The sequence below is a fragment of the Zophobas morio genome, unplaced genomic scaffold (genome assembly GCF_036711695.1).
Source record: "Zophobas morio isolate AGI-343-1 ecotype UQ-CSIRO unplaced genomic scaffold, CSIRO_AGI_Zmor_V1 ptg000007l, whole genome shotgun sequence".
NCBI classification, from domain to species: domain Eukaryota; kingdom Metazoa; phylum Arthropoda; class Insecta; order Coleoptera; family Tenebrionidae; genus Zophobas; species Zophobas morio.
Window position 1 is genome coordinate 6,069,245 of NW_026972112.1, and position 22,791 is coordinate 6,092,035.

General features: G+C 33.6%; 1 protein-coding gene across 2 annotated transcripts in view; it reads right to left on the minus strand.

Moving 5' to 3' along the window:
- LOC135124363 (NACHT and WD repeat domain-containing protein 2) overlaps positions 1 to 22,791 on the minus strand; it is a 38,999-nt gene that overhangs the window by 6,112 nt on the left and 10,096 nt on the right. The gene's annotated exons all lie outside the window — the stretch shown is intronic.

A 22,791-nucleotide genomic window follows, 5' to 3' on the forward strand; every position in this document is an offset into this window, starting at 1 on the left:
AACCCACAAGATGCGGAGAGTTGGAGTTAAATCATTATTTAAAGGGACTGGCTGGAAGAGAAATAGCAATTTTTTATTTTTTATCGAGACCGTAGGCCCACTCTCTACTTTACGTTTTCTCAAGCTTTCATGACCTCTAGAGTACGAAGAAATAGGTCTCCTGTTTCAGTCAGTCTGTCTGTCTGTCCGTCTGCCGTCCCGATTTTTATTAAACAGATAATCTCCGAAAGTACTGAACCGATTGTTGTTGTCAAATTTTTTATTTATATTAAGAATACCATGTAAACGGTAAAACGCTAACCAAAATTTCTCTAATCATCCCCACCAATAATGTAATGGAAAAAAATCAAAATTATAAAACAACATTTTACAATTTAATTTTTAATCTATGAAACCGAATGGTTTGAAATCTTGCAAATGTTTTAAAGTTATGATAAATTTTTAATCAAAATATATTTGCTTATCCCCTCCAAAATTTGATGACGTCAATTCCAAATTTTGCTAAATAAATCCTATCTAAAATGTCAAAAATTTGATGAGTTTCACTTATACATTATCACTCCATTCACATTTTTGGATTTGTTTATACAGGATGACTCAAAAAAATTAATGAATAAGTCAGTTTATTTTATTGATTAAATCAGGAACGGTTCACTCTATTTTCCCAGGAAATTTTGAAAATACAATACTGTTATTTTTAGTATTACAGTGCACCAATTCAAGTTGATATACGTGTCCTTGCCAAAAAAAATATTGATGACCTTAGCAAGCACTAACCCCGCCCACCCACCCACGTTCTTTATATTCTAAGGACTAATTTTACCTCTGTTCAGTATGGGACCCACTTTCTACCAGACCAGATAAAATGAATCACTGAAGTAGAGGCGAGATGGGTGGGCGGGGTTAAATATATGTTTTTCTGCAGAGTGACAGTGGGGCTGTTAAAAAAGGAGAAAAAAGGCCAACCGTGTTTTTTTTGTTTTACTATTTACTTTAAGATTTATTGTTGATTTTAGAAGAAAAAAGAGACAACGGATGGGTGGGCGGGGTTAAGTTTGACTTTTTCCTATCGAGCTTTTTATAAGCAAGCAATAGCCCCGACCATTCGCCCCTCCTCTCCATTCTAGTGACTACTCCTAATATGGTTCAGTTTTATCTTAGGAAATACTAGCCCCGCCCACCCACCTGTTATTTTCTTAGAGAGTATCTCATCTGCCAAAATCTGTCTTATCTTAGCAGAGGCTAGTACCGCCCACCCGCCCTCCATTTTCTTGGAGGGTATGTCATTTATCAAACTTAGTCGTATCTTAGCAAGTACCAGCCCTAGCCACCCGCCCGCCCTCTGTTTTCTTACAGGATACATTATTTGCCAAAATCAGTCTTATCTTAGCAAGTACTAACCCCGCCCACCCACCCATGTTCTTCTTTTTCTAAGGACTAGTTTTATCTCTGTTCGTTATGGGATCCACTTTCTAGCAGACCAGATAAAATGAATCACTGAAATGGAGGTGGGGTGGGTGGGCGGGGTTAGTTATATATTCTTCTGTAGAATAACAGTGAAGCTGTTAAAAAAGGAGAAAAGAAATTTTTTTTGCTATACTATGTACTTTAAGATTTATTTCTAATTTTAGAAAAAAAAAAAGAGAGAACGGGTGGGTGGGCGGGGCTAAGTTTGACTTTTTCCTGCAGAGTTTTTTATAAGCAGGCAATAGCCCCGATCATCCGGGCCTCCTCTCCATTCTAGTGACTATTCTTAATATGGTTCAGTTTTATCTTAGGAATACTAGCCCCGCCCACCCACCCGTTATTTTCTTAGAGAGTATCTCATCTGCCAAAATCTGTCTTATTATAGCAGAGGCTAGTCCCGCCCACCCGCCCTCCATTTTCTTGAAGGGCATGTCATTTACCAAACTCAGTCTTATCTTAGCAAGTACCAGCCCCGCCCACCCACCCGCCCTCTCTTTTCTTACAGGATACATTATTTGCCAAAATCAGTCTTATCTTAGCAAGTACTAACAACGTTCTTCTTTTTCTAAGGACTAGTTTTACCTTTGTTCGTTATGGGATCCACTTTCTAGTAGACTAAATAAAATAAATCACTGAAATGTAAGTGGGATGGGTGGGCGTGGTTAGTAATATGTTCTTCTGTAGAATAACAGTGGGGCTGTTAAAAAGGAGAAAACACACGGATTTTATTTGCTATACTATTTACTGTAAGATTTATTTCTAATTTTAGAAAAAAAATCAGTGAACGGGTGGGTGGGCGGGGCTAAGTTTGATTTTTTCCTGTAGAGTTTTTTTTAAGCAGGCAATAGCCCCGATCATCCGGGCCTCCTCTCCATTCTAGTGACTATTCTTAATATGGTTCAGTTTCATCTTAGAAAGTACTTGCCCCGCCCATCCACCCTCTATTGCGAGAGAAGTTCTGTCGAAACAACTGTCGACCAATGTTTTCCTCAATATACGTATCTGTTCGCAGCAAGAAGCTTGAAACATCTTGAAAATGGAAAATTTTTCTAAAGAAAAGTGGAATTTGTAATTAAGCTCCGCCCTTTGAAGTGACAATGAATGAAAAATTCATCACAATTGAGATAGGGGCGGGTGGGCGGGGTTAAATCATTGACTTCTTTTTCTTAAAGTATAGAGTTTACTGTCATCAACATAATACTTACAACATAATTTTAACCTCGAATTCACCATCTGATATTTGAAGTTTTTTATTATTGAAATAGATAAGCCCCGCCCACCCGCCCCATCCCAATTCTGATGAATTTTTTTATTGGTCGTGAGACCGAGGGGTGGAGCTTAACCGCAAAGTCCATATTTCTGTACAAGAAATTACGGAGTGAAATATGTTTGAAACATTATTCGTATTGTTTTGAGAAAAAATAGGGAACGAAAACGAGAAAAAATTTTACAAAAATAAAACTTTCGACAATTTTTCTAAAATAGTAGCGCCGATAAACAGATTAAGCAAGAAAAATGTGTAATTTAGTTGGAACGTGGAACGTTAAAACTCTTTTGAAACATTGAAAAATGCTTTAGTAAAACCACTAATTTTACAGTATCCCAGTTTTGCAGAAAATAACAGTTTTATTTTAAAAACTGACGCTTCTTCCAATGCATTAGGAGCCGTATTCATTTCTGTAAGTCGGGTTTAGTATCATTTGAGAAATATATCATTTATATTTGTTTTTCATGAGACTAAAATGTAAAAAGAAATCGCTTAGAATGCGAGCGCAGCGAGCACGTGTAGGTGTTATTAAAAATAATTCACCGTTGTCCCCGAGAAGCTAAATTAGAACAAAAAATTTAATTATCGCGTACAAAAAAGTGTATCTCGAAAACAATTGTGATTATTAATGATGCGAAGACCTGAATGGTGCTCACTGCGCTCGTATTCTAAATGTGAGTTTCCGAAAATCTACAAAATTATTATTATAAATGATCCCAAACAATTTCGCTAAAACACTTTCTTGAATATTTCTGAAACCAAACTTTAAAGAAAGAGCTTTTAGAAGACGAGCGCAGCGAGCACATTCAGGTTTTATTAAAAAAATTGGTCCAAATTTATAAAATTTTCAGAAAAATGTCATTTTTTGGGAGGCGGTAAACGGATAAATTTTGATTAACGATTTACCGTGCATTCGGTTTCAGTTTCAAAATTAAATTGCGAAATTTTGTCATATGTTTTTGATTTTTTTTTTTTTAATTTGGATGTTTCGGGTGGAAAATCAATACCGATTCATAAACTACACGTAAGAGTATGCTATTTTATAAAATTTAAAGCACATTTACTGTGTACAATTTTGCAGTGATGTCATCACATTGTTAGAAGGATGATTGCATAGGCACAGACGGCGATCAGACGGACAGACAGTCAGACAGACGGACAGACGGAAACGGAAGACCTATTTTTTCGTACTCTAAGGGTTATAACAAGTCGAGAAAACATGAGGGTGTGTGTAGTCATTCGTGCGAATCTTCACGAAAAAAAATTATAAAGGTAATCTGAGGAAATAAAATAACTAGTAACAAAAGTGAAAATAAATCACTGAAACAGAAGACCACTAGCCTGTGTCAACCTTTTTGTTTTCAGTATATCTAGCTTGAAAATTACTTTAGAAAAATATTGTATCACAACCGTCGGAAACGTGAAACCTGCATTTTCCCATTTGACAGGTCGTGAAATGCCAACACAACATGAAACCGGATAATGTCAAACTAACCCGAATACAATACTTTCATTAGCTATCGCTCCAGAAACAAAAATAGATCAAACGAGAAACGAAATTAGGCACAAACGACGCCCAAAACGCAGTTTGTCAACACCTCCATCATTAATGGCTAAAACATGGTAATATTTAATTTGGAACGATTTTCGGTGAGGTGGCCAATAAATCTACCATGCATGCACGCGAAATAAAAAATCGAAGAGTTTCCAGCGCTATATACTCAATATTGAATGCCAGCACGGTTCGAAACTCGGTGCATCTAATATGCATGGCCGTTCCGTCCGGCGGCAAATCGGCTTAATACCAATTTATTAATTAACCCCATTTGTTTACCGAGATAATATTTATCTTTATAACTAACAACATTTGCGTCATAGAACCCAACAGCTTCAAAATCAATCCACTTAAGCAAACAGATGGATATTGAAGTGTATTGTTTGGTATTGCTGCCTTTGTCAATTGAAATTTAACCCCACTATTTTCTAACTACGTTACTACGTAATAGGGATGATTGTGCGGCGAACTTCACACAAAAGAATTGTTTGTTTTATACTTATGTGGGATAAATCGACTGTACAGAGGGGCTTAATGCGAGCACTGCTGCCGGGCTGGGTTCGATCGTGAAACTCGCTCTAGATTGTTCTAGTTCTTTTCTTCGTTAATAAAGGTACAAGTGTGTCTTTACGTACTATAATAATAAGTCTCACGCCTGAGTTAGTTTTAAAAATATTATTATATACACAGATGTTTTTATTTTGATAGACATTTATAAACCAGCTTTTTTTATAGAAAGTGCTATAAATAATCTACACGGTAATATTTAGACTTTTAGTTGTGGACAAAAAATATAGCCTTTGATGTTTAACAAATACAGATATTCGTCTCACACTATTTCCACTCTAGGAGGGATTCGCGATTAACAAAGATTTGGAAGACTATATTCCAACAACATAATTAAATATTATACATAAGCATCAGAGTAAATAAACTTTTAATTTTTATTTGATCTTTATACAAAATCGTGGATTTTAATTAAAATCCGTGTCTTTAATCACGCAGCAGGAATCAAAGAATCTCCTTGTTGACTAACCCATCCGGCAAAACATTTGTTTGTTTTTAGCGAATTTCAGACCGAGGGAGACGTTGACGTCATTCCCGTGACGTCAAAAGTAAGCCCATAGGAGCCCGATAATCCTGTGACCTATTTTCCCTGGATCCAGGCCACTAGGAGTGAAATAAATAGAAGTGTGCCCTTGAACAGGATAATGGAGGAGATGTTTACCGGGAGCGAATTTGCAAGGGATGCGAGCTTGCATCATAAAATTAGTGCTTGCAGCTTTTTGTTTGATTAAAAATGCAGTTAATTTGGTGCAGGAAAAATCCCCGGCACAGTTATGTTTTTTTTATGTACGGATTCATTATAAATTAATGTTTGAGCTTTTTATGTTCGATGGAATTAACATGCACAAGGACGATGGAATGGTTTAATTGGATCGTGAGAACCTTTGTTTGGTCGGTGTTATATATCTATTAGTAATTTTTTTTTATGTTAGAGAAAATATTCTCTATAAGTATTTCTTATTTATAATTAAATTTTTGTTATACAATGGATGCAAGTTCCTGTGTTGAAATTTTTTCTTGGTTCATTAAACTGATGGACATATGTTCCTATTCTAGCGACGAGCTCAATCCTAATTTTAGTCTTTCTTGAAGAATGCTTAGACCAACAACTCGTCAAAGAAAATATTCAAATGTCTTTATAAAACAGATTTTTTAATTAAAAGAATATTTTCCGGCATAATGAAGGAACAGGAATCGATAACTCATTATTTTCTTTCATAGCTGGGTTTTTCATCAACTAATTTGAAAATAATTTGCGAGAAAAGTTTGATTCTGGGCCAAGGTGCTGTCATGACTTATTTCATTTTTGACAGGTTTACATATTTTTGAAAACGATCAAAATTTTGACGATGAAAATTTTCAAAATTTGTAGAGGTAGGGAATAATATACCATAAAATTCTTAATTTTATTATTTATTAATCACCATGTTGAGATCGATAATCTTGAATCTTTTGAGAATTTTTAGACAATTTTGTCACAACTAATGAAATTTTCCACTATGTGCAAATTTCCCTTACGCAAATTTCGACCCATTTTTGACTATTTTCAAACAGTTTTTCGTAGATTTCGGCTGCAGAAGTCACTTCCGGCCTCATTTTTTCGATAACTCCAACCGTTTTTCCAGAATCACGCATTGAAATATTGCAATTTTTTTAAAATTTTAAAAATGCTAATTTCACTCCGAATATTTCGAAAATATTGCTCCGTGGCCCTAAACATACTATATTTTTGGAATTAGTAATTTTTCGAGAATTTTTAGATGAATTTTTCAAAAATGAAGTTTTCCACTATGGAAAAAAATCTTCAAACTTCAAATTGGAAATAAAATCTTCATATAACTATCACACGAGAAACAAAAATGTTTGTATTATATGTTAGCATTTTCTGTACCATTTTTCATGGAAGTAATATTAAAATGTCGTGCTATTTCAAACATTTTTAGTTCTCTAATTAAAAACATGTTGACGTTCTGTTCTAAATATAACATTAATGAAAATTAATATTTGAAATCTAACAGGCCATGCATTTTGTTTGTAAGTTGGTACTACTTACAGTTCAAGTTCAATTTGAAATTTGACATTTGACGTATTAGAATTTTAGTTTTTTTATACGCAAAAAATACCAACTGATTTTAAAAATCCATGGTCTACTAAATATGACATTAATAAAAACCCTATATTATTAAATTAAGTTTTTATCGTATATCTAAATATAACTCTAGTAGTAAATAAGGTATTGTCCTTTCAAGTTCCAGTCTTTATTTATGATATGTACTATTCACCAATATGAAAAAATAACGACTGAAATAGAGAAGAAAGAAAGATAAACATCGGGCGATTGACTACTTTCATGTTTCCTCGACGTTTCACGCCTAGAGAACAAAAAAATAAGTCTTCCGTTTCCGTCTGTCTGTCGTATGTTTGCCTGTGTCGATTTTTATTAAACAGATGATTTTTGAAACTACTGAACCGATTGTTGTCAAACTTTATATGTATTTTAGGAATATCGTATAACAAAAAATTGATGACGTTATCTCAAAATTTTGTCGAATGAATCATGGAAACTATATATTATGAATTTATACTTGTGGCTTACGAATGCATTTATATTACAGGGTGACCAAAAAATAATTATAATAAGGCAATTTATTTTATTGATCAAATCAAGAACGGTTCACTTCATTTTCCCGAAAATTTGGGTATACAGTAGTGTTATTATTAGTATTACACTGCACCTACCCAAATTGATATAAATGTCGTTGCTAATTTTATTTTATGGGAAAACTCACTAGAAATACACGCATAGCATGATTTTTTACTTGCACTTAATGTCCTCACATATATTTATTTAACTTATAGGGATTATTATACAAACAGAGGTCGCAATTTTTTTTTATAATTTTTCGAAAAATCTGTATTTATTCGCCTGTACTTCAGAGGCGAGAGAAGTTCTGTTTACATAACTTCAGACCAATTTTTCAAATTTAAAAATCTTGAGGTCCCTTGGTGTTTTTGCTCTTGGAGGCATTTATAAGGGTCTTGGGGGTCCTAGGGTTCTATTTTTGAAAAAAATAGAGTAATTTTTTAATGGGATTTTATGATCATTCATGTGGAGAGGGTGGGTAAAAAGTAAATAAACAAATAAAAAATGGCTTTTTTGCCATCTGCCTTTGATAATCTTGATTTTGTAGACAGATGAACACGACAAACCGACATTTTCGTATTCTGCAAGCTGTGAACCGTCCAGAACAAATATAAAATAAAGAAGTATCCTCAAAAAAATCAGGAACTGAAATGCCGACTGAAGTAACGGAATCAAGTCCTTGAATAAAAAATTATCAGAAAATTTTCAAACATTCTAAAACAAACTACGAAAAAAATACATCAAAGTTAAGTGAAAACTTTTATATTGTTAAGAAATAAACCCATACGCCGCCCCGGTACGACGCCTGTGAGTTCTAGTTATGTACGTCGCCGATGACTCATTGTCGGTGACGGCGGCCGGAGAAAAGCCTGGAAGCGGAAGTCGCGAATGGGTGCTCCAGAGAAGTCTAGAAGCAGTGACGTGGGCGTTTCGAGAAAACCGCGTGCTGTTTAAATGGGAACCAGTTAGCAGTTAGTGTAGTCCAGACAACAAAAGTTGAGTTCAGTTAACGAATCGAGTTGAGCGAAAACAAGTTGCGCCGGAATTATTTTGTGCATAATCGCTGTGTAATTAGTCGTGTAAATTTGAGCTATTGAGAACTAATATTGAGTTTAAATAAGAATTATAATGTTCATTACGTTTTGTTCAATTGTGGTTTAATTAATAATTTTAGTCCTCTGTTTGGAGAAGACAAACTCATTCAAATCAATAGAGTAATTTGACATTTAACAACAAATGAAAAATTCATCACAATTGAGATGGGGCTTAATCTTTGTTTTTTATACATATATATAAAATTTTCTTTCAACAGCAGGATAGTTAAACATGTTTTCAGTTTCTTGTTGGGAAAAATAGACTTCTTATATTAAGAAAAAGTGGACAAAATATCAGCCCCGCCCACCCACCCTTTCTCAATTGTGATGAATGCTCTATTCATCGTGAGCAGAAGGGCGGAGTTTAGTTACAAAATTCTCATTTCCCTACAAAAAATTACCATATAAAATATGTATATTTTTAAAAAGGTAGAATTTTTTAGAGAAATATTGATATTACAATTAAACTCCGCTATTCGGTCTGATTAGGAATGAAAAACTCATCACAATTGAGATCGGGGCGGGTGGTTATGGCTTAATTTTTTTTTTTTTTTTTAATATATAGAATTTTCTTTCAACAACAGGATAGTTAAATATATTGTCAGTTTCTTGTTGGGAAAAGTAGACTTCTTATATTAAGAAAAAATGAACAAAATATAAGCCCCGCCCACCCACCCCTTCTCAATTGTGATGAATGCTTTATTCATCGTGAGCTGAAGGGGGGAGTTTGGCTGCAGAATCCTCGTTCCTCTACAAGAAATTAGTATATGAAATAGTATTTTTTCAAAAAGGTAGAATTTTTTAGAGAAATATTGATATTACAGTTAAGCTCCGCTCTTCGGTCTGATTAGGAATGAAAAAGTCATCACAAGTGAGATCGGGGCGGGTGGGTGGGGCTTAATTTTTGTTTTTTTTTTTTAATATGTATATATAATTTTCTTTAAACAACGGGATAGTTAAATATATTGTCAGTTTCTTATTGGGAAAAGAAAACTTCTTATATTAAGAAAAAATGGACCAAATATAAGCCCCGCCCACCCACCCCTTCTCGATTGTGATGAATGCTTTATTCATCATGAACTGAAGGGCGGAGTTTAGTTCCAAAATCTTCGTTTCTCTACAAGAAATTAGCATATGAAATATATTTTTAAAAGGGTAGAATTTTCTAGAGAAATATTATGTTACAATTAAACTCCGCCCCTCGTCTGATTAAGAATGAAAAAATCATCACAACAATAATATTTGTTTCTCGTTTTTCTCGAAAAACTGAAGAAATGGAAAAGTGAAAAATCTAAAACTTGAAAAAAAAAAGAAAATAAAAAACTGAAACGAAACGTTGTAAATGGAAAAATTAAAAATTCAAAACTCGAGAAACTCAAATCGAAAAATTGCAAAATATAGAAATTGAATTGAAAAGTTGAAAAATTGAAAAATTAAATTTAAACTTCAAAACTCGAAAAAATTAAGGAACAAAAAATTAAAAAGTCAAATAAGCTGCGGGAACGTTATTTACGCCACTGGTTTTTACGTCATTATCAGAAAACAAAAATCGCAAAAAAAATATGATAATTTTTCAGATAAGTGGGATTTATTTGGCTGCATTTCAGAGGCGAGGGAAGTTCTGTTGAAATAACCTTCCACCAATTTTTTTTTTCAGAAATTTGGACGTTTCGGGCAAAAAATCATCACGGATTCATAAACTACACGTAAGAATTGGTACTTTATAAAATTTTAAGCACATTTACTCTGTACAATTTTGAAGTAACGTCATCACATTAATGATTAGATAGGCACAGACGACGAATAGACTGACAGACAGACAGACGGAAACGGGAGACCTATTTTTTCGTACTCTAAGGGTTATAACAAGTCGAGAAAACATGAGGGAGTAGTCATTCGTTTGATGGAATTTCACTGAACACCAGAAAAAATCATCCTCATGTTTTAACACTTTGAGAGGAGGACTTTTGTAAATTTTAGGTTACTATACTGAGAAGTACAAAATTGTGTAAAGAAAAAACTCAACTCGAAAATGCTGGATATACTGTACTTTAGGATCGAGGGAAGTTCTGTCGAGACAACTTTCGACCAATTTTTAAAATTGTAAGAAGAATTAAAGAAGATTCTGGAAGTGTATTTTGTTTTTTAAAGAGTAAAAATAGAAGTTCAAAATAATCTCGCCGACTTCTCTATTATGGTTTCGGAGATTTAAGAAAATGGCCAACAGACAGACAGACGGAAATCGGGGACCTTTATTTCGAAAGAGGTTAAAATAATTTTTGAGGTCCCTTGTGTTTTATTTTGAAACAAATTAAACATTATTTTTGAAAGAGAATTAAATCTTTTTAATATGTCTAAAGCTCTTTAATGTCCAGTTGTTTTCTGAGCTTGAAAGAACAAAAGAATGAGTCCAACACATTGTGTACACACAAACTCCCACTTGTTTGCAGAGTAAATCCAAGACAGCTTAATAACGTTGCAACGAAATTCTATAAAAAATAAGTTACGGCTAATAAAAATATTTTCCAATTTTTCCACATTTTTTCGCGCGTTTATGCTTTTCATAAAATTTTAATCTGATTCGAAGGAGAAACATTGTTTGTGTTAATAAATATTTACGTTAAGGCGTTTGTTTATTTTTCCATTTTTAAAACTACAACGCTCAACGTATTTCAAGTATAAACACAACAGAAAAAAGAAAGGCGACTTTTCAGAAGCACATTTCGTGAAGAACAGGTGAGACTGGTGCGTTGCCAAACATAATTAGACCCATTTTTCCCCGAATAAACGACTCCATGGATAAAATTAACTGGACTATCGGGCAGGGTTATTGCCGAGGCTTGCATATCTTCCTATTTATAATTAATTGAGTCGAAATTAACGGACCCAGCAGCACGACCATGTGCGATATATGCGAGTCGTATTAAATGGGAGGGACACATAAATAGAATCGTCGTGAATTTCACAGTATTTTTGGAAATGTAATATATGATTAACAGTTGAATGTGTCCTTGCACACATCTTTCTTTTCGTCTATTGTGGGCTGCACCTACGATATTAATAATTCAGCACAATTACGATAATTGGCGTGAGGAAGTGCACTGAATTAATAAACCACTTGATAAATTTATAAGCTGCTGAGGAAACTGTTTATTGGTTTTCTTTACTCCAAGTACCTCACATTTTCGCTATTAATAGGCCAATAAAAGTCAATTTATCTTGATTTACTGGACGTTAAAGTTGTTTTATTTAAAAAAAGCTTTGTTTTCCTAAATAACAATGAATTTTTCAAGGTGTGAGCCGGTGCGATGTCCTCCGAATGATAAAAGCATCTGTCTGGTGTTTGTTATTTCGAAAGCACAGATCGATCAGTTTTCTTTCAGCCTTAATGGGAGAAAAGCTAAATAAAGTCGAACTTTGCCACACAATGCGTAAGCTGGATCTATTGTTGGAAGAGTCTAAATATCTCTGCCTACAATTTTACACAGGAGGAATCTTAGTATTATATGGTGCTATTTTTTATTATCTGAAAATTTGTCTCAACCCGTTACTAGTATCGAGCTTACCGCATCCCTAAAGCACAGCACATCACTCTTTGACATGACGTCAACTTTTTGGTTTTATTATAAACAGTTTTAACAAATCGACTCATACATTAATCTTTTGAGTCATCCTGTGTAAGCAAATCTGAAAAATGTTGCTGTAATTAATCTAGAGGTAAAAGTGCATGTTGATCTTTACGTTTCAAGTGAATTTTACGTAACATTTTGAGGTTTTTGGCAGGTCAAAGTAGACAAATTTTGTTGGCATTTGACAGGCTCGATGATAATTGTAATGCACATTTAAAACTTGAGTGCAATAAGTTTGCAAAGCTCACCTGTTCAATAAATTTTCAGTGTACAGGCGGACAGAAAAGACGAAATACGGATAAGTGCATTTTGACGTAAAAATGTTTGAACTTTTTTGAAATTTTTTTCGTGGTTGTGTCACTGACCTGTAACGTGATTTGTGTTAATAAACATTCACGTTCGGTAGAAGTAACTGACAGAAATTTTTCTGTGGTTAAGTTGCAATCTTAAGATCACTAGAAATTAAAGATTGGCATCAACTGTCTAATTTTCTAATTCAAATGTCAAATCTGAATTGTCTGGAAAATAAACGAAGTTTTTCTAATTTCAACACGCTTCGTTTGAAGAAAATCCTTTAATACAGCGTGGAAACAATTTCCACAAAAGTAGTCACGAGAAAGCCCATTTTAAAGGAAAAGAAACAAGAAATATTTCGTGGTTTTCAAAAAATTACAGAGGGAAATAGACAATGCTTGGGTAAAACGGAAACAGTTAGACTGGTGGCAGAAATATTTTTCGTTAAGTTCGCTGGTGTACTCAAGTGTTTTTCGAATTTTAAAATAATACCGATACAACGGCGTCGGTGCCGTTAATATTATACTCAGAATCAGAAAGACGACTGCCCAGATTTATATACCTACATGCTTTGTTGGGTCCGCTCTACAATTGGTTTTTAAGTTTTATATAATCGTTATTGTTTTGTAAAAGGGAAAATACTCGTCTTGGAGAATAATTGTACGTAATACACGTATAAATTTAGGTTTCCGAAGGCGAAGTTTTTCACATTAAATAGCTACCAGAATCAAATTTCTAAAGCGGTAGTGCGTGATAGTGGTGAAGATTTACTTTTCATTTTCTTGGATGAGACGGATATACCAAAACGGATCCATGGTAAAATTGTGGATCCATGATGATGCCATCAAAGCTTGTCTTCCTAAAATAACTAGTGAAGGGAAAAGATTCGCAATTTTACATGCGGGTTGCTCTTTGGGCTTTTAGAGGGATGCAATTTGCTCCTGGATTCAAAAATAGATTCAGCAGATCACCACAAAACCATCATATTTTCGATATTTGACATTTACTTACTTACATGTCACATTTTTGATACCTACTTTCTGACATTCCAGTTATGCATTATACACTAGAACAATTATGTCCGCAGTTACACAGCTTAAAAAAAAAAGTTACCAAATCTAGTTACATCTACCGAACGTGAATTCCTTATACTTATAAATTTATTTATGTCAAAATTTATAACTTCTATCTGCATTCCTCAATTTTGAACAACTTTTGTTAATCTTATGGTCAGGTCAGTTCCGGTCAGGTCATGTTAAATCAGGTCAGGTCAGCCGTTAGTGACTCATTATAAAGTACGACGCTTAAAATTTCTGCAGTGCATTGTTCAGAATTTATAAATTGCGGGATTAAAAAATTACAAAGTATAACGTTTGTTTTTTTTTGACGTAATTACATTGTTGGTGGGGACAATTAGACAAATTTTAGTTGTGTTTAACCATCTACACTATATTCCTAAGGTACAAGACGGATGATAGACAGACGGACGACAGACGGAAAACAGACGACAGACAGGACATACTTTTATATGTTGTTTATGAATCCGTGTTGATTTTTCCCCCGAAACATCCAGATTTTTGAAAAAAAAAATCAAAAGTATATGATAAAATTTTGAAATTTAATTTTGAAACTGCAAAACCGAATGCTCTAAAATTTTGCATTTAAATTTGGACCAATTTTTTTTATGAAACCTGAATGTGCTCGCTGCGCTCGCCTTCTAAAAGCTCTTTCTTTAGAGTTTAGTTTCAGAAATATTCAAGAAAGTGTTTTAGCGAAGTTATCTGGAATCATTTACAATAATAATTTTGTAGATTTAGAATACGCGCGCAGTGAGCACATTCAGGTTTTCTCATCATTAGTTATCACAATTGTTTCCGAGATACAGTTTTTTGTACGCGATAAATAAATTTTTTGTTATAATTTAGCTTCTCAGGGACAACAGTGAATTATTTTTAACAACACCTACACATGCTCGCTGCGCTCGCATTCTAAGCGATTTCTTGATGAAAAATAAATATAAATGATATAGTACTGAAATGATATTAAACCCCACTTAAATGCAATGGAAGAAGCCTCAGTTTTTAAAATAAAAGTGTTATTTTCTGCAAAATTTGGCGATTTTACTAAAGCATTTTTCAATGTTTCAAAAAAGTTTTGACATTCCACGGTCCAACTAAATTGCACATTTTTCTTGCTTATTCTGTTTATTGGCGCTGCTATATTAGCAAAATTTTGTAGTTTTATTTTTGTAAAGTTTTTTCTCTTCTTCGTCCCCTATTTTTTCTCAAAATAGTACGATAATGCTTCAAACATATTTTACCCTGTAATTTCTTGTACAGAAATATGGACTTCGCATTTAAGCTCCACCCCTCGGTCTCACGACGAATAAAAAATTCATCACATTTGAGATGGGGTGGGTGGGTGGGGCTTATCCATTTCGGTAATAAAATATATACTTCATATATCAAATGGTGAATTCGAGGTTAGAATTATGTTTTAAGTATTATGTTGTTGAAAATAAACTCTATACGTTAAAAAAAAGAATCAATGATTAAACCCCGCCCACCCGCCCCTGTCTCAATTGTGATGAAATTTTCATTCATTGTCACTTCGAAGGACGGAGCATAATTACAAAAACCACATTTCTCTAAAAAAATTTACCGTTTTCAAAATGACTAGACGTAGGTATATTAAGGAAAATATTGGTCGAAAGTTGTTTCGACAGAACTTCCCTCGCACCTAAAGTACAATGGAAATTATCCAGCATTTTCGAGTTGAGTTTTTACTATACACAATTTTGTGATTACGTCATCAACATTTTTGCAAGGACACGTATATCAACTTGGATTGGTCCAGTGTAATTCTAAAAATTACAGTATTGTATTATCAAAATTTTCTGGGAAAATGGAGTTCCTGATTTAATCAATAAAATTAATTGACAAATAATTAAATAATTTTTTGAGCTACTTGTATAAGCAAATTTCAAAAATATGAATGCAATGATAAACCACAAGTATTATCTTAGCACCTGCTAAGATAGACAGATTTTGGCAAACGACATACCCCCTGAAAAATAAAATAAAGGGTGGGTGGGCGGGACTAGTACTTGCTAAGATAAAACTGAACCCTATTAAGAGTAGTCACTAGAATGGAGAGGAGGCGGCGATGGTCGGGGCTATTGTTTGTTTATCAGAGACTTTGCAAGGAAAAGTCAACCTTAACCCCGCCCACCCACCCGTTCTCTCATTTTTTCTTATAAAATTAGAAATAAATCTTAAAGTAAATAGTATAACAAAAAAAAATACCATTAGTCTTTTTTCTCCTTTTTTAACAGCCTCACTGTCACTCTGCAGAAAAATATATGTTTAACCCCGCCCACCCACCCCGCCTCTATTTCAGTGATTCATTTTATCTGGTCTGGTAGAAAGTGGATCCTATACTAGAGAGAGGTAAAATTAGTCCTTAGAATAAAAAGAGCGTGGGTGGGTGGGCGGGGTTAGTATTTGATAAGAAAGGACTAATTTTGGCAAATGATGTATCCTGTAAGAAAACAGAGAGCGGGTGGGCGGGACTAGCACCTGCTAAGATAAGACAGATTTTGGCAAATAACATACCTTCTAAGAAAACAGAGGGTGGGTGGGTGGGGCTAGTCCTTACGAAGCCCACCCACCCGTTCTCTCTTTTTTTCTTCTAAAATTAGAAATAAATGTTAAGGTAGATAATATAACAAAAAAAATACCGTTAGCCTTTTTTCTAATTTTTTAATAGCCCCACTGTCATTCTACAGACAAACATATAATTAACCCCGCCCATCCACTCCGCCTCCTTTCAGTGATTCATTTTATCTGGTCTGTTAGAAATTGAATACCATACTGAACAGAGATAAAATTAGTTCTTAGAATAAAAAGAGCCTGGGTGGGTGGGCGGGGTTAGTACTTGCTAAGATGAGACAGATTTTGACAAATGATGTATTCTGTCAGAAAAGAGAAGGCGGGTGTGCGGCGGGGCTAGTACTTGCTAAGATAAGACTGAGTTTGGCAAATAACATACCTTCTAAGAAAATAGAGGGTGGGTGGGCGGGGCTACTTCTTGCTAAGATAAAACTGAACCATATTAAGAGTAGTCACTAGAATGGAGAGGAGGTGCCGATGGTCGAAACTATAGCTTGCTTATAAAAGACTCTACAGGAAAAAGTCAAACTTAGCCCGCCCACCCACCCGTTTTTTCATTTTTTTCTTCAAAAATTAGAAATAAATCTTACAGTAAATAATATAACAAAAAAAAACAGTTAGCCTTTTTTCTCCTTTTTTAATAGCCCCACTGTCATTGTACAAAAGAGCATATAATTTACCCCGCCCACCCACCCCGCCTCTATTTCAGTGATTCATTTTATCTGGTTTGTTAGAAAGTGAATACCATACTGAACAGAGGTAAAATTAGTCCTTAGAATAAAAAAAGCGTGGGTGGGTGGGCGGGGTTAGTAGTTGCTAAGATAGTACTAATTTTGGCAAATTCTGTATCCTATAAGAAAACAGAGAGCGGGTGGGCGGCGGGGCTATTACTTGCTAAGATAAGACTGAGTTTGGCAAATAACATACCTTCTAAGAAAATAGAGGGTGGGTGGGCGGGACTAGCACCTGCTAAGATAAGACAGATTTTGGCAAATAACATACCTTCTAAGAAAATAGAGGGTGGGTGGGCGGGGCTAGTTCTTGCTAAGATAAAACTGAACCATATTAAGAGTAGTCACTAGAATGGAGAGGAGGTGCCGATGGTCGGAGCTATTGCTTGCTTACAAAAAACTCTGCAGGAGAAAGTCAAACTTAGCCCCGCCCACCCACCCGTTCTTTCATTTTTTCTTCTAAAATTAGAAATAAATCTAAAAGTAAGTAGTATAACAAAAAAAATACGGTTAGCCTTTTTTCTTCTTTTTTAACAGCCCCATTGTCATTCTACAGAAGAACATATAATTAACCCCGCCTCCATTTCAGTGATTGATTTTATCTAGTCTGTTATAAAGTGGATCCCATAATGAACAGAGGCAAAATTAGTCCTTAGAATAAGAAGGGCGTGGGTTGGTGGGCGGTTTAGTACTTGCTAAGATAAGATTGATTTCGGCAAATTATGTATCCTGTAAGAAAACAGAGGGCGGGTGGGCGGGGCTAGTACTTGATATGAAAAGACTCTGTTTGGCATATTTTGCACATTTTGGGTAGAATTTGTTCGGCAAAATTTTGAGCTGACGTCATCAATTTTTTGGTGTGGATAAGCAAATAGATTTTCATTACAAATTTATTATGCTTGTCATAACTTTTAAACATCTGGAAGGTTTCAAAGCATTTGGTTTTGCAGATTCAAAATTAAATTGAAAAAATGTTGTTTTACAATTTTGATTTTTTTTTCAAAAATCTGGACGTTTCGAATAAAATCTCAATACGTCACCATAAACTATATGAGGACTATGTTATTTTATGCACATTATTGGTGGGGATGATTAGACAAAGTTTGTTTAACGTTTAATCTGTCTAATAAAAATCCGTAATGGCAGACAGACAGACAGACGAAGAAGGGAGACCTATTTCTTCGTACTCTAGGGGTCATGAAAGGTCGAAAAGACGTAGAAGTAGCAACTCGCCGAATGGACTGCATTACCATACAATTTAGGATATTATGTATTACCATAGTTATTTAGAAAAATGCAAAAAACAAAGATAAATAAAATAGGAATAAAATACTAATTACAAACAAGAGTCATAACTGGAAATGACATTAACAAAAGAACAATGAGATTCCGAAAATAAAAACAAAAGTCTCAAGGATGAGCTAAATAAAGTCAAACAGAAATAAGCGCAGGCGCCTAAATAGAACCTGGATACTGATGAATTTTACAGTATTTTCCCGGTTTTATAATTGCGGGAATAAAGAAAGTTCAAGGAAAGGAAAAAGCAATCACTGTCGTTACAATCGACTGTTAACGTTGGGTTCGAAAATTACCTCATTATTGGACATACGTAGTGGTTAAAGGTAATGTTTAAGTTGCTACAAAGTGACGTATAAATAAAAAAAATACAAAATCAAAATTCTCTTTTACATTTCAGAGTGCGAAAAAAGCAGCATATTGTATCCTTTGTATTTTGTTTAACTATAAATAAGTAAGCAAGAACGTTATTTGCATTCTTTAAATAAAGAATTTATAAAACGTTAATTATCTAGGTCTCCTAGAAAGCACCAGAAAGAACTTTCATCAAAATTGTTCCTTTGTAGCGTATAAAATCACGGCGGATAATTAACCTAAAATTTTTATTTAGACCGAAGAGTATTGCAATCGTTCATAGAACAGAATATTGACCATCTATATAAAAAGCTATAAAGAATTTTGTCAAAAATGGTTAACCTGATCATACTTCTGCAATTTTTTTTTTAATTGAAACATATTTTTGACCTTAAAACTCAGCAGCTTGTGGACCTGAGTTTTCAAAAATAGTCTTGTTAGGCGGTTTTCCTATAATGCGGTCATAAAAATCTAAGAAATAAAATAAAAAATAAAAATGTCTGGGAACTAACCAAATCCCATAACAATTTGATATATTTTATAGTTTTGGCAGCACAAAGATCAATTACTGAGTCGCGCCAATTTTTATGGTGACACTTTTGACACACGTTAATAACTGTCACAATGTAGTTGTTATTTTTTTTTAACAAAAATGTGTTTGTCCCAACAATGACAATAGTTAGGCTCATTTGTCACTAATAGTGACGTCTAAATTGATTAATTTATAGTTAGAGTAGCTCTTATTGTTGTCGCATACACATTTTCACAATTAAAAAAATTGCAGCCAAACTTAATTACTCCGTCTACCGACTGTCGTTCGACTGGTATTTGCCGGACAATTATAATAACAGAAACGCAAATAACTCTACTTAATCGAGTCGTTTCAATAGTACGAAAGCCACACTCTAATCGAGCTTAATTTAAAATAATGAAAACGTTACGTGTCTTAAACTAAAACGTCGAAGCCGTTTTATGAATGGCAAAGTTTATTATTCTTCGTAATTTAGACCACTCATCTTTTGTTACTATTAATAAAGAGAAATTAATAACTGCCGTGAACGGACCACACAAAGTTATTTTTATTCGACTTATTAAAGAAAAGACAATCTGGTATTTTTGTGCCGAATCCCTCAGTATTTCGGCAAACGTTGTCCGAATCTCCCGTAGCGTGTTCTTATGGTTACTGAGATATTTATATAAATTGCTTGCAGATCTTCTTTGCCGTTAAAACTCCTTATCGTGGCAATTAATGTTCCGTAATGTTCTCGCCGCAAGTCGATACCAGAATCTGGTGCTAAGTATGTAGGTCGTTATTTTATCACGACGAATTTGCGTGCTATTACCTGTCTTTACGTAGATATTTATAGGGAAATTATTGTTATTATCATTAACTACGGACAAAATAATTGGATTCGTTTGACATAGGCTAGTCTAATTTCGTTAAATTGAACGCGACGTATTTTCTTTACTATTGTGTTACGTTTCAAAAGGCTTAAATAATTTAGTATTGTTGAACGGTTGACGTCAATCCACCAAGATACGGAAATTCCTCAGACATCATCGAGTAATATACAAATTGATCAATCGACATCCTCTTTATAAACATTTTATACCTAGGAACTCGGGTGAAATTTCATTGAGTTCGAGACGGCGCGCTTGTTAAAAATTACAAAAATATTTAGAACTGTACGGTTTTGTGCTTTTATTTTCAGAGTAAAATTTCCAAGATTCCCGACTTGAATCTATGTGATGCATAAATTAAAAACTAAATTTAGCGCGGCATTTTATTTTTATTTTTGTTCTGTCACGAAACCCTTGGTTACTTATTAAAATATGTTGCTTCAAGAGAATAAACAAACTCGTTCATTTTTTTAATGTACTTTTATTACACAAATACATATCAATATAAAAGTGTGTATATAAGTGATACAATCGAAAAACGGGCTCATAAATCGACGCTTTTTTTTAACATCGCTACCTACCTGTTTAAAATTAAAATACACGTTGAACAAGAACACGAGCTGATCATCCATCCATGCATATTTTTATCGCGACTGATGCATTATGTTCTACTATTTGTGAAAAAGCCCTGTGTACTTAATTTGCGTTCCTGATTGCTCCTCAAACACCACATATCTTGATAACGATTTCCCGTGAAATCACCTTGTAATCGCTGATAAAATCATGATAAAGCTCTACTAATTAACTCAATTTGTTTAATCCAATTTTACACGAGACAAAGTGTGTGCTCATTTTGATTAATCTAGATTTTGACAAGGTTACCAAAATTTGACGATTGTTGTTGACCGTAAGGAGATATAAAAAACAAACTGAATAAAAATAAATTTCTATTTTTTGCTCTAAACAGCGTTGTGTCGGTTTTGTCACGTCAGTTGGCGTTTATACGAGTAGGGCAATTATTTATGCTGTATTTAATTATGTACATGTTTTCGCTTTTAAGATAGTTTTATGACTAGTGTTCCTGAATGGTTTAATAAATTTTGAAAGGTTGGTTGGTTTAATGTGAAACCGTGGAATTGTGCACGAGTAAAATGCCAAATTTGAAGCTTAAAAGACTTTTTTCAAATCTATTCGAAATTTATCCTTGAACCGTTGCCATCAACACATATTATAACAGGATTTCTATCTTCAAGTAATCTCAACTCTGGCCAATTGTAAATAAATTTTACGTAGTTATTTAGGCAAATTTTGACTTTCAGTTTGACTTTACGAAAGTATTAGAACAAAAGCTGTTAATTTTGTGTCAACATTTTAACACTATTTTGTTGCTTTTTGTATGATTATTCTGTTTATGACAAACAGTGATCTTGAAGAGTATTGTTATCATTATTCTGATTGTTGACTTGTGGATGTACACAGATTATAGCGACAAATTCCAAAACTCGAAATATGGCATTTAATTAATAACATGGTTTTATGTTTTATGTTTATATATACTTAGGAAAAATAGTAATCTTTTTTTGTTTACATTAATAATTTTATTTTATTTTGATGAAAGAACTAAATTAAACGACAGAATTTTCAGTGTATAGTTGTCAATGTGATAATTTTTCTGTGATATACACCTAATACTTATATTTTCAAAGAAATCAGGTTTATACAAAGAAAAGTGAATTGGAACAGTTATTAATGAACCCAATTTTTGATTTCTGGAATAACTGTAGTCAGATTTTCATTTCCAATACTTTAAATAAACAAACGCACGATTAATCCAAACATTTAATTTATATATTAATATTATTCCCCATAAAATATAAATTTTAAATAGCACACATACCTATTTTACGAAGGAGTGACCTAGTTCCACATATTGGTCAAAATATCAAGTAACGTATTCTAATATTAAGTATTGTCAAACAAATTAGAACCCAATGTACCAAGTACAAGAAGTATAACCATAGCAAGCTTAAAATAACTAAATCAACTTGTTACATACATTACAAAATTTTAATATACAAATTTGTCCTATTATTCGAGATAACAATTGTAATACTAAAAAATTTCGCACAAAATAAATTTTGAGGCAAAGTTTATATAGGAGGAATTACAAATTGTCCAAATTTATAAAATTTTGATTAACGATTTACTATGTTTATGATAACCATAAAAGGTTTGCAAAATTTTAAAGCATTCGGTTTTGCAGCCTCAAAATTAAATTTCAAAATTTTGTCATACTTTTTTGACTTTTTTTTTCAAAAATCTGGATGAACAGATCGACAGACAGTCAGACGGAAACAGGAAACCTATTTTTTCGTACTCTAACGATCATTTTTGTTTAAATTGCAACATATATTTTTTTAATGGATTTTGATAGACTATTAAACTCCGATTACAGTGATGTACGAAACTTGGACATTTATTTCATTTTCAGTTGATAAAAAACACAAAATTTAGCAACACAAAAAATGAAAGCACTCACACTTTATTTTATATGGTCTATCAAAACCCGTTAAAAATCATTTTAAAATACAATTAATTGAAATGACGTCATCAAATTGGGGATGATTAGCCAAATTTTAGTTAGCATTTAACCGTCTACAAGATATTTCTAATATACATACAAAATTTGACAACAATCGGTCCAGTAGTTTCGGACATTACGTGTCTAATAAAAATGGATACACACACCAGACAGACAAACAGACAGACGGAAACGGGAGACTATTTTTTCGTACTGTAGGGGTCATGAAACGTCGAGAAA